This window comes from Mus caroli, chromosome 9 (genome assembly GCF_900094665.2).
Source record: "Mus caroli chromosome 9, CAROLI_EIJ_v1.1, whole genome shotgun sequence".
In the NCBI taxonomy this organism is placed as follows: Eukaryota; Metazoa; Chordata; class Mammalia; order Rodentia; family Muridae; genus Mus; species Mus caroli.
In genome coordinates this window covers 96,527,167-96,539,386 of record NC_034578.1, presented here as the reverse complement: position 1 = coordinate 96,539,386, position 12,220 = coordinate 96,527,167, and the positions used below count along the sequence as shown (strand labels likewise).

Below are 12,220 nucleotides of genomic sequence, written 5' to 3'. Positions count from 1 at the left end.
GTATATGTGTGTATATGTGTGTATATGTGTGTGTATGTGTGTGTATGTGTGTATATGTGTTAAATGTCATTTTGTTATCTTATGTGTATGTGTGTGTTACCTGCATGTATGCCCATGCGCCATGAATGTGCGGTGTTCTCAGAAGCCAGGAGACAGCCCTGCATCTCCTGGGACTGGAGTTAACAGATGGTTGTGAGTCACCATGGGAGTGCTTCCTCAGCAATGGACTGTGCCCTGAAAGTGTAAGATGAAATAAACCATTTCTCCCCTAAGTTGCTTTTGGTTGTGGTGTTTATCACAGCAACAGAAAGCAAACTAGGATGCCATGCTATGGCTTTATTGTTGTATTGATATATGGATTCACCCTGGAGTCCAGGCTGGCCTCGAATTCTATCATCCGAGCAGTGAGGAGTCAGAATAGTGCCTAGATGGACCAATGAGAAGGCCTGATTGGACCAATTCACTCATTTCACTCTCAGACTCCTATTGTCCTCTAGGCAAGTTGTCTACTCTCAAGGAGTGAGGAATTACACAAGACCCACGATCTCCAGGAGCAGCGCTGTGCAGCCGTGTCATCTTGGGGTCTCTGGAGGCTCTGGGAGAAGGTAGTTGGAGTCCAGGAATTTCAAAGCAGCCTGGGCAACACAGTGAAACCATGTTCTAGTTTGCTTCTCTGTGGAAGGGCATGGGGTCCTTGTGCTCACAGCTGGTTCTAGAGAAACCAGGAATTTTACACACGCAGCGCAGGCTTTTCTCTTCAGCAGAAGGGATTTACACCTGTTTCCCACCCAGAAGGCTAAGAATGGATGCAGTTAATAACCAGGTGATCTTCGCTGTTCTGTAGAGCTAGACTTCACCCAGATTCCCGAGGACTGTTCCTCGGTCAAAAGACCTCATTCTTCTGGAAAAGGTGACAGGTTCTTTGGGAGAGATAAGTGCTTTGCAAAGGAGTTTTGGTGTTCTCAACGCCTTAAGCTTTGTTGTGACAACTGTCAGGAAGAAGCTTGGTTCCAATGTAGTGCTCTGCTTAAATATGTCAAAAATTAACCACATAGGGTCAGATTCTAGAAGTTTGAACAATCTGGCTCACTGAGTCTTGCTGAACCAGATTTCCTTCTTGCCTCATGTGGACGTTTTCTGCCACGGAGAATTTCTTGCCTTTGCAGAGGTGTTTGTAGGGATTCCTAGGCTCATAAATTTGCATGCTCAGTCCAGAGTTGATGAACTGTTTAGGGAGGATTAGGGGGCATGTCATTAGGCATGGACTTTGAGGTTTCGGAAGCTCACACTGGGCTCAGCATCTCCCTCTGCTTGATGCCTAAAGATCAGAGTGGAAAGCCGTCAGCCACTATTCCATGGCCTTGCTTCCTGCCATGATCATGGACCAGTCCTTTAAAAGTGTAAGCAAGCCTCCAATCAAATGCTTTCTGTTAAAAGAATTGCCTTGGTCATGGTGTCTCTTTGCAGTAATAGAACAATGACTCACACACTGACCAAGACTAAGATGGGGAGGAAAGGGTTGATTTGGCTTACAAGTTACAGTCCATCATCAAAGAACCCAGAGGCAGGAATGGAGGCCAAGGCCATGGAGGAACGGTGCTTACCGGCTTACTAAAGCTTGGTTTCTTTCCTTCTTTCTTTCTTTCTTTCAACATTTATTTATTTATTTGTTATATGGAAGCACACTGTAGCTGTCTTCTGACACTCCAGAAGAGGGGGGTCAGATTTCGTTATGGATAGTTGTGAGCCACCATGTGGTTGCTGGGATTTGAACTTAGGACCTTCGGAAGAGCAGTTGGTGCTCTTAACCGCTGAACCATCTCTCCAGCCCCTCTCAGCTTGGTTTCTTATACAGCCCAGGATGGCACTGCCAACACTGGCCTGAGCTCTCTCACATCAACCACCAAGCAAGAAAAGTGCCTCACAGACTTGCCTACAGGCCCAGCCAATGGAGGAGCTTTCTCAGTTGAGGGTCCCTCCCTTCTTCTTCACAGGTGACTCTAGTTTGGGTTGAGTTGACAGAAAATAGCTAGCTTAGATATTCTCATATCAAAAAAAAAAAAAAAAAGGAGGAAGAGGAAGAAAAAAATGATGACTAAGTATGAGTGGCTGAAGGCACAGGAGCAAAACCAGGTATTCACGATATCAAAACTGGGAAGCATGACCAACCATATTCAGTGCTTCTGAGAGGTTAGGGAAAATTCAGATTTAACACTTGTGACTTCACAATGCTAAGAGGGTAGGGCCTGCCTGTCATAGCCTGGCATTCACTTCCATCATGATATTTCCCCCATGACACCTTTAAAATGAACTTTCAAGACACAGCATCCATTGCGGCTTGCATGAGAACGGTCCCCTTCAGGCTCATTCATTTAAATTCGAGTAGGTCCTGGAATCATTAGGAGGTGCAACCTTGGTTTGACAGGAGGTCGGGGAGGAATCCAAGTGGAACTTGTAATCCATGTGGGTGCTTCCTGATGCTCTCTTGCTGGTTTGGTGGGGACGGTGATGGAGAGAACAGAATCCTGAAAGTTGACCTCTGACCTCACACAAATGCTATGACAGGTGCCCGCCTCACCCCAACGCACATCATATAGCATACATGTAAAATATAAAATAAAATGAGAAGAACTCTGCTAAGGTGCAAGGACTGGGAATGGGCACTGAGAGAGGGGATGATGTGTTCTCAGAAACCATCTGCAGCCATGGGGACTGTAATTCCTTCCATGGACCCCCTCTTGAGTTCCCTTTGGAAGGCCCACTGAAAACAGAGGAGGTGATCCCTCAACTTGAGAGAGGAGGCAGATTCGTGTGGTGTCAGGGTGAACAGATTATAGTGACCATCAAAGTGTACACGTGAGGGCTGGAGAGATGACTCAATGGTTAAGGGCAGTGACTGCTCTTCCAGAGGTCCTGAGTTCAAATCCCAGCAACCCCATGGTGGCTCACAACCATCTGTAATGACATCTGATGCCCACTTCTGGTGTGTCTGAAGACAGCTACAGTGTACTCATTTACATTACATAATTCTTTTCTTAAAAAAAAATGTGCACGCATGAAATTAGGTATGGTGGTAGATGCCTGGAGTCCCAACCCCTGGGAGGTAGAGGCAGGAGGATCAGGGGACTGAGAGCATCCTTTTCTGCATGGCAAGTTTGAGGCCAACCTGGACAGTGTAGGACTCTGTCACAAAGGACAAAATAAAATGATACAAGAAAGGTCCTGGAGAGGTGTCCAGGTGGCTATGGTCACTTGCTGTTCTTGCAGAGGACCTGAGTTCAGTCTCCACAGCTCACAACCATCCTTAATTCTAGTTCCATGGTATCCAACACCCTATTCTAGTCTCCACAGGTATCAAACAGGCACATAGGACACACGCACACACGCAGAACAAAACAAACACGTAAGATTTTTTTCCCTAAATTAAAAAAAAAAAAAAAAGCCTTGACGGGGGAGTCTGGGAAGATGGCTCCGTTGGGTAACAGCATTTCCAGTACAAATAAAAGGCTTTAAGTTCAAATCCCTAGCACCAACACAAAAGTCCAGGCATAGCAACACACACCTGTTGTCCCAGTGCTAGGGTGTAGGGGCGGGACAGGAGGATTGCTGGTGCCTGCTGGCTTTCAGCCTAACTCTGAGTTTAATGAGAGAGACTGTCTCAAGCAAATATGGCAGAACTTGTAGAATCCTTCTTTATCCTCTTTGGATACACACCAGTAGGCATAGCAGAATATTTGCACAAATAACACACACAGAGAGAGAGAGAGAGAGAGAGAGAGAGAGATGCACACACTTTCTGTTGTTTATTTGTTTGGTTTTGGCTGCACACGTTGGAGCTGTAGGCCATCCTCGCTACAGATCAAGCTGGAGGCTAGCCTTCACAAGACCCTGTTACAAAGAACAAAGCGTGTGCGTTTCTGATTTCCACCGTAAAATAAATAATTAACCCAGGGCCCCAGCTGTTGCCTTTTGTGACTGGATTCATTCTGCAGCCGTGTTCTCTAAGGCTTCTTTCAGCAGTGACTTAGGGAACCTGAAGTAGGTCCTTTCCTGGGAGAGGAGACATGCGGCCCTTGACATTGCTGCTGGGCTCCCTAATGATCGCATTCAGCTTGCTCTGTAGCCTAAGTAACTTCCTGTCTGCCTTCCATCCTTTCCTATCTCCTTCTGTCCGGGGGTCACATTTACTTTGTATTCACAGTCAGAAGGTTCTCATCTGACTCCTTCCTCATTTACTCTCACAGGTGTTTCTCTCAGATTCTCCTCCTCGCTTAATCGTGCCTTGACATCGGCTTCTGGACAGACCCTGGCTAACCCCGCGGAAAGTCCCCTTCACTTGGACTTCCACTCCACACTTTCTAAACGTTGCCTGGATAGCCAAATTTATCTTCTCACTGGCATACATTCCCAATCAGTCTCAATGTCTCCTGGAAAGAGTGACTATTTTGTCACTGTTGCCGACCTCCAAACTTCAGCCAGTGTCCCGTAGAAACTCAGTTTACCCATCACGGAAAAGAAACTTCAGAGCCTCGCTTGAGCTGTTCTGACCTCCTATGTTCAGGATTGATGGCCTCCACCCACCTGAGCTTGCTAGTGTGCCGCGTTTTCATTCCTCAAACACACAGCTTCCTCTCAAGGTCATTAGTGTCCCGCTCCACTTCCCATGTTTGGCTGCACACCTTAGTCAAGGTGATGGTGTGACCTAGCAGACAAAAGCTCATGGTCGCCCTTCTGTTTCATACAGTTGTTGGAAAGAAGCTGGTCAGCCACATAGAACTGGAATGTGTTTTCCTGTGTGTGTGTGTGTGTGTGTGCATGTGTGTGGGTTTACATGTGTGCATGTGGAGACCAGAGATCAACCTTAGGTACCATTCTTCAGGAACATCTGCCTTGTTTGCTTTTTGTTTTGGAAAGGAATTCCTTACAGGACCTGGGGCTTGACAATTAGGGTAGGTGAGCTAGCCAGTGAGCTTCCTGTCGCCTCTCCAGTGCGGGGATTATAAGCATACGCTGCTATGCCGATCTTTTCCCTTGGGTTATGGGGACTGGGATAGAAATGTTCATGCTCATCTAGCAAGCATTTACTGACTGACCTATTTCCCAGCCCCGGCACTAGAGTCGTTCCCCTGAAAACTTCTTTTGTTTCAAATGTATTTATTTATGGGACAAGAGAATCCCTACTCTAAATAAGCACTGGGAAGTTAAATTCAAATAGCCAATTTTTTGAGCCTTCAGATGCTAACCTTAGTCACGTGAGTACAATATAATTCCCACCGGAGGCTTAAATCACCTGTCAGAAACAGGAGTGGTTGTAAAATTAGCATAACTCTTGTAGCCTTTTAGGACAATGTAGGAATAATCAAAGGGAAAGAAAAGGATAGTTCACCATGGCAATCACCCTGTCTCAGCCTTTGGACTGCTGCAAGATCAAGGGAGGGTGACATGGCTGGCTGGGTAAAGGTGCTTGCTGTTAACCCAGATGACTTGAGTTCCCAGTGACCTACCGGGTAAAAGGAAGAGTGGAGAGCTTTTGGTGCAGCGTCTAGGAATTTGGCAGGAATTTGACATTGGGCTAGGGCAGGAAGTAGGATCAAGATGAATGCAGTTGAAGAATAAGTTCTTTGTATCTTGATGGGTCTTGTTAAGTATTCTCTGTATGTACCTAGAATGATATCAAAGCAGACTGGAAAGAAAAAAAAGATCTGCTTCAGCCTCAGCACTGGCTGGAGTCAGGTTATAATTTTGTCTAATTGTCTCTCTCTTTTCAGTCCTCACTCCCTCCCTTGAGACCCTATTGGCTGACTGAGATGGCTTGGTCAAAGGAGAGAACTGATTCCTGTAGGTTGTTCTCTGACACACACACACACACACACACACACACACACACGATTGTTAAGGGAGGGGGTAGTGAAAACTTGGAGTGGGGATAAGAGACAGAAAGAGACAGACAGGGAGTAGGGAGGCAGGCAGAATGAGAAGACACACACACACACACACACATACACACACAGAAAACAAGAGAATGATATGGATGTCAGGGACTTTTTAAGGGGTATGAGTGTACACAATTGGTGGCGATAGTGAAAATGTGTCATGGCTTCTGGTACTGAGTCCCTGAGGACAGGCTAAGCGAGCCCTGATTTCTAACACCTTGGTCTCTGCATTTCCTAGTCTCATATACAGGGCCTTCACCTCTGCTCCAGGTCTACCCACATACTGGGTCTGGAATCACTAAGAGTTCTACCATTTCCAGGACCTGGCCCCCGGCAATTTCCTCTACCACCTTTTCCTGCTTCCTTTTTTCATCCGTCATGCTGACTCTTATAACTTTAATTTTTTTCAAACCTTATTTTTAATGATGGTTCTTAAACACTTTAACTTCCCTTGTATCGCCACCAGAGGTGGTGAAAAAGAAAGGATATGGGGGTGGGGAGTGGATCTGTTTAGAAAGGTTCTTTGGAGCAACTCCAGTCTGTGTTGTTTGGAAATTTGCAGTTCAGCTCAAGGGTTAGCAGGAGGTTGCAGCTTGATCCACTTGCAAACATTTCATGGATACGCCAGCAGTCCAGTCTGGTAGAGTTGGGTTAGCAACTACGGTTATATGACCTAGCAGGTCTAGCAGGCCTCGGCTTGAGTCAGCAGGAGGGACCCCCTCAATATAAGTAAAGTTCTTAAGCTCTGAATTGGAGAGATGGCTCAGCAGTTGCTGATCTTTCAGAAGACCTGAGTTAGGCAGACGACTCATAGCCACCTGTAACTCTGATCCAGGGACTCCAACAGCCTCTTCTGGCGCACGTGAGCATGCATGCACACACACACACACACACACACACAGATTAAAAAGAGCGTTGTGGTGAGTTAAACTTCTTACTCTAGCGTCTGACTCCTCTTAATCTCTCTGCTTTCCATCTAGACCTGGTGTCACCCATTCTTTTGGATTGCTCCAACTATCTTACCTTTGTCCACAATTGCCAGCTGCAGTCACTTAAATCATAGCAGGTGTCTTGGGCTGTTAAGGCTGTTGAAACAATCAGCACAAAAAACAGTGTTGAGGCAATAGAAAGGCACCCTCTGGCAGGTCTGGAAGGTGGGAGTCTGAAATCAGTGTCTGCAGGAGGGAGCTCCAAGATTTCCATGGGGAAAAATCTTGTTTGCCTCTTCAGGCTTCTGACAGCTGAAATGTCCCTTGTTTTTGGCAACAGAGCACCAACCTCTACCTCCATCTTAATGGGACTTCTGGCTCCTTTTTCTTAGGTACCAATCATTGAATTTAGGACCCATTCTGTACCCATGTTTCAAGAACCATTCTGAATGAGAGAGAGAGAGAGAGAAAAAAGAGAGATCTGTTGCATACCTTAACTTAGCCTGGACAAGCCTAAGTACTTCTGGCACTAAATCCTAACAGAGTCAGAGGCTCAGAGGGTATCTGACAACTGTGATGGACAGTTAAGTTCAGGAGAAAGCCGCTCTGATAAGAGAATCTCAAGGAGAGGAGGGTGTGCTGTGGAGGTCAGAGGGTGCTGAAAGTGTGCTACCAACACAGGACAAAAACTTGAGTAGTAGATCGGCAAGAACAGAAGAATAGGGGGACTGGAGAGATGGTCAGCGTTTAAGGGCACTGGGTGCTTGCTCTTTGAGAGGTTCTGAGTTCAGTTGCCAGCAACCACACGGTGGCTCACAAGCATCTGTAATGGGATCCAGCGCCCTCTTCTGGTGTGTCTGAAGACAGCTACGGTGTACTCACATAAATGAAATAAATAAATCTTAAAAAAAAAAAAAAAAAGAATATTCTAGAACTGACTTTGAGAAAAGGAAAGAGTAGCTCTCATTTCTCTGGGTCCCCAAAAAGCCAGGAAAAGTGAGGTTGTTTCAAGATGGCTCAGAAAATGTTCGATGTCTGGTGAGAAAGCCAGGCTCTTGGGTTTTAGTTTTAAAGGAATTGAAGCCAGAGCTTTTGAGACCTAATCTTAGTAGCCAAGAAAACACAGGTCAGCAAGAATTCAAAATACTTCTCTTTCTCTTCAGTTAAATAAACCAAAACAACACAACCCCAGCACGGAGGAGAGAGATGCATTATTAATGCATGACAAAAATCTTAAAAATGTTCTCTCTATGGAGGACAGCTGCTCCCCATAATTAACTCTCTCAAACACACCCTTGCTCCTAAGCACCCAAGGCTCTTCGTGGTGAGAAACACCTGGACCGTGCTGATCGCCACTGACAAGGGCCAACTGTTGCCCTGGAATTTACTGTGAATCCATGCGGAGCCACACTTTCCTACCGCTGCTCCTGCCTAAACCCAAGCAGGAACACTTTGGCTCCCAAACTCCCCCAACTACATGCTAAACTTTCCTTAACACTGCAAGGGGTTGGGAGGGGGGGTAATATTCACTCCTCCTCCCCTTTTTGATTTTTCAAGATGGGGGTGGGGGTGTCGTGGGGTGGGGGGTGTTTCTTTGTGTAGCCCTAGCTGTCCTGGAACTCACTCTATAGACTAGGCTGGGCTCGAACTCAGATTCACCTGTCTCTGTCTCCCAAGTACCGGGATTAAAGGTGTGCAACAAACACAACTGTCTGGTTTCATTTTTCTCTCTTAACCTGAAATTCAAGCTTGCACTGTAACCTGAGGGCTCTCCTATCTCCCTGCCTCTGTGTTTTCTGTCTTGGTTGCTTCTTGCCTAAGTCTCTTGGCACCAGCCTCTCTGAGGAGAAAGACTGTATCTTTCTTTGTTCGTTCTTGTCATGGCGTTCAGCCTTACTCAGAGTAGCCACTAGCCAAGTAGGAATGGTCAGGAAATGTCGACATGTCATCCTTTATCATTCAAGACAGAACTAAATATGCAGGTTCGCATGCAGGGTAAATTGGGGTTCTCTTTGGGTGTTCTTAGTCTTATTAATAAAATAATTTAAGAGTGGACTCAAATGGAAGCTCCAGGACAATTTTATTAGAGTTTAAAAGACCCCCACCCCCACTCATACAGGTCAGCTGTGAGTCTCAGCTGCTTCCTAAAGGAGGGGAATGAGAGAGAGAGAAAGGGGGGAAAAACATATTGTTTGAGCTGGTAGGGAGGTTAGAAGCACAGTGGACAAGCAGTCATATGGTAGAGAACTTCAGAGAAAGGGTAAGGAGGTCCAAATTGTTCAGGAAGCCCAAAGAGTAAGGGAAGACATACTTAGCAGAGGGACAGACAGAAGACAGAGAAAGTGACGATTTTCTGAATCACTTAGAAAAGTGGACAGACTTTCGAAGCTGCAAGGCTTCTGCCTGGTAAGCCACCGTCTTAGGGGTGGAGATTCTGGGAAGGAAAAAGTACCACATGCCATTGAAAGACTAATTACTCCTCCGAGCTTCCTTAACGGAACCCACCTTCCTAAGGGTGGCCCCTCGGACAGGAAACTGACTTGCTCAACTGGAACGTCAGGGCTCCACCCTGGCCAGCGACTATTCTCTTGCCTAGAAGGAGCTTTCTCTTAAAGGGCCTTTACTGAGGCTTTACTGACGGTTCCTGGCCACTCGTTCATTGTGTCTGAGAGTAAACAAATGTGCTGTATTACTCTCCTTCCACTCTGAGGAGTTTTCAGTGAAAGATCAGAGTCTCTATTTCAGCCAGGTGTGGTGGTACATGACTTTAAGCCCAGCATACTACACAGGGAGATCATGTCTTTAAAAAAAAAAAAAGAACAAGGAGGAGGAGGAGGAGGAGGAGGAAGAGGAGGAGAAGACGACTGTCTACTTTAGGAAACTACTAGTAATCTATTAGACAACAATTTAACCAGCACTTCACGGTTGCATGCATCTTTAAGCATTACACATTGTCTCCCATTTAAGCCATGTAACTCTATGACACAAAGCTACTCCCACTTAGTAGAAGTGGGAGCCGAGGCTGTTGTCCAAGATCACAAGATAACTGGTAGAGATGACCTTATCCAGACTGTTCTAACATCAGATGACTGAGCTCTTGTCATGGGAGAGACATAAGAACTCAAGGGTTTCCCAGGCTTCCCCACCCCCCAGTTCCCCACCATCATGAAGGGTACCAAGGCTCTGAAGTCAATTACCCAGTTTTTGCCAGGAAATTAGAGCAGAGGCTAGGTCTACAGCTGGACATCCTCTGGACTTTTATCTCTGATGGATAAAACAAGAAAACTAGCTGGGCTGTGGTGCTGTGTGCTTTTAATCCCAGCACTTGGGAGGCAGAGGCAGATGGATCCTACACAGCAAGTTCCAGAACAGCTAGGGCTACACAGAGAGACCCTGTCTTGATGCTCCCCCCACTGCCCCCCAAAAGAAAGAACACTAATGACAGAGTTGGGTGACTCTTGCCTCTTGGTGGAGAAACCACTCAACCCCTTGAAAAGGACTAAAGACAGAGAGAAGCCCAGAGCATGTTGGTGTTCAAAAGGAAAATCCTGGGATAGCTCAACCCTCTTCCTGAACCCACCCACTGTAAGATGGGATTTGAAACAAGACGGGTATCAAAATAATACGGATTTGTAGGACTATGTGCCCGTGGATAGGACAGAGAGGAAAAAGAGGAGCTGAGACCTGCACGCTTTGTTTCCCCCAAACTCACCTTTAATCCCAGCCACACATTGATAGTGTCAAGAGAGTAGAAACAGAGTCTGACCATGGTGCACAGAGCTTTTTGAAAGTAAGTTTTTGAGGTGGAGCCCCATGATTGGACCCTGGTGGCTTTCTAAAGAGGAAACTCACACAGACTCAGGGCATACTGGGTTGATGGGAGTTAGACACAACTGAGGAAAACTGGGTCTTGGTAGCTGTGTTTTCTCTCAGTCAGTGTGCCCCTTTGTGGTTAAATATCACCAAAACTGCAGTTATGTTCTCGCTCTATCAGAAATCAAGGCAATTTCACAGATGATGCATTGATGAAGGAGACATGAAGTCATTTGTTTATCACTTGCTCTGTTTGATTCCCAGCTCTACAAACCAGCCACCATGGAAAAAACAAAACACCTCTCCCTCTCCCCCCACCTATCCCCCAAATCTCACAAATACACAATCTCCCTGTCCCTCCCATCAAACCAAACTAATAAAATCAAATGAAGAATGGCAGGGATGAAAGACTAGCTGGAATTAGGTATATATAGTTAGACTCGCTGTATTCTACTTTCAGCTGAGCATTATTTGATGTTAAATAAAGAAAACATTCCTTGCTTCCCTGCTTACCCAGGCCTGCCAGGAGGAGGAACCAAGTAAATTGCCTGGAGGAAACCAGACTGGGATGGAAAGCAGGTATAGGAATTGAAAACCTGCAGACTCAGGCAGTTGTTGCTTATTTGTTAAATCAATTCAACTTCACCAATTCATTTTAAAAGCTTCCTATCTGTTAGGTTGCTTTAAATTTGGGGTAGGGTGGTGAGCCAGCCAGCTGTAATCTCTGCCTTCAATATCTGCAGAGTTAAAGAACCATAATAGGATGACACGTGCTTCAGGGGTTAAAACCTCCCAGTATCTCTGAAACAAGGGGATCCCACTGCCCAAACCTGTGAAAGAAAAAATGAAATAAAGGAGGAGGGACAAGCAGTGGTGGCACACGCCTTTAATCCCAGCACTTGGGAGGCAGAGAGAGGCCAATTTCTGAGTTTGAGGCCAGCCTGGTCTACAGAGTGAGTTCCAGGACAGCCAGGGGAACACAGAGAAACCCTGTCTTGAAAAATTAAAAACAAAACAAAATTTAAAAAAATTCTTTAAAAAGGAGGAGGGACATACCTCCTTCTAAAGTGTGGAGAGGACATTTATTGTAGAGATAAGGGGAGAGCAGACAGAGGGAAGAGTGCAGGTTGAACATAGTGGGCACACTAAACTGGACCCTGAGAGAAGAGAGGAGATCAGAGGGCAAGAGAGGCGCTACTAACTGACCAAGAGGCCAAAAGAGACCTGTGGCCAAAAGAGACCTGTGTCGTTCGAATTATAGATTCTGGATTTTAGAAGGATCAGGCTAGGGGACCGGGCTTGGAAGCCCAGCCCCTGGAAGAGGTTTAGTATAGGGGCGGGGTGAGGGACGCTGGGTGGAGCCTCAGGTAACTGTGAGGCTAGGAGAGTTGGCATGTTAATAGCCCCCCAGTTAGTCTTTTGAGGTTCTGAGACTTATTGACCCCCAAAGTCTTAGCCATTCTGACTGGTGTGAGGTGGAATCTCAGGGTTGTTTTGATTTGCATTTCCCTGATGATTAAGGATGCTGAACATTTTTTCAGGTGC

General features: G+C 46.1%; 1 long non-coding RNA gene across 3 annotated transcripts in view; it reads right to left on the bottom strand.

Annotated features, from left to right (window-relative positions):
* LOC110302633 overlaps positions 1-12,220 on the bottom strand; it is a 16,128-nt gene that overhangs the window by 2,592 nt on the left and 1,316 nt on the right. For 2 of the 3 annotated variants that reach the window (XR_003837615.1, XR_002378825.2), the window contains exons 2-5: positions 6,957-7,018; positions 5,505-5,683; positions 4,582-4,702; positions 3,824-3,888 (exon numbers count right to left, since the gene is read on the bottom strand). This is a non-coding gene — a long non-coding RNA (uncharacterized LOC110302633). Of the gene's footprint in view, positions 1-3,823; positions 3,889-4,581; positions 4,703-5,504; positions 5,684-6,956; positions 7,019-12,220 lie in introns of those variants that run through there. The other variant, XR_003837616.1, reaches the window with a different exon arrangement.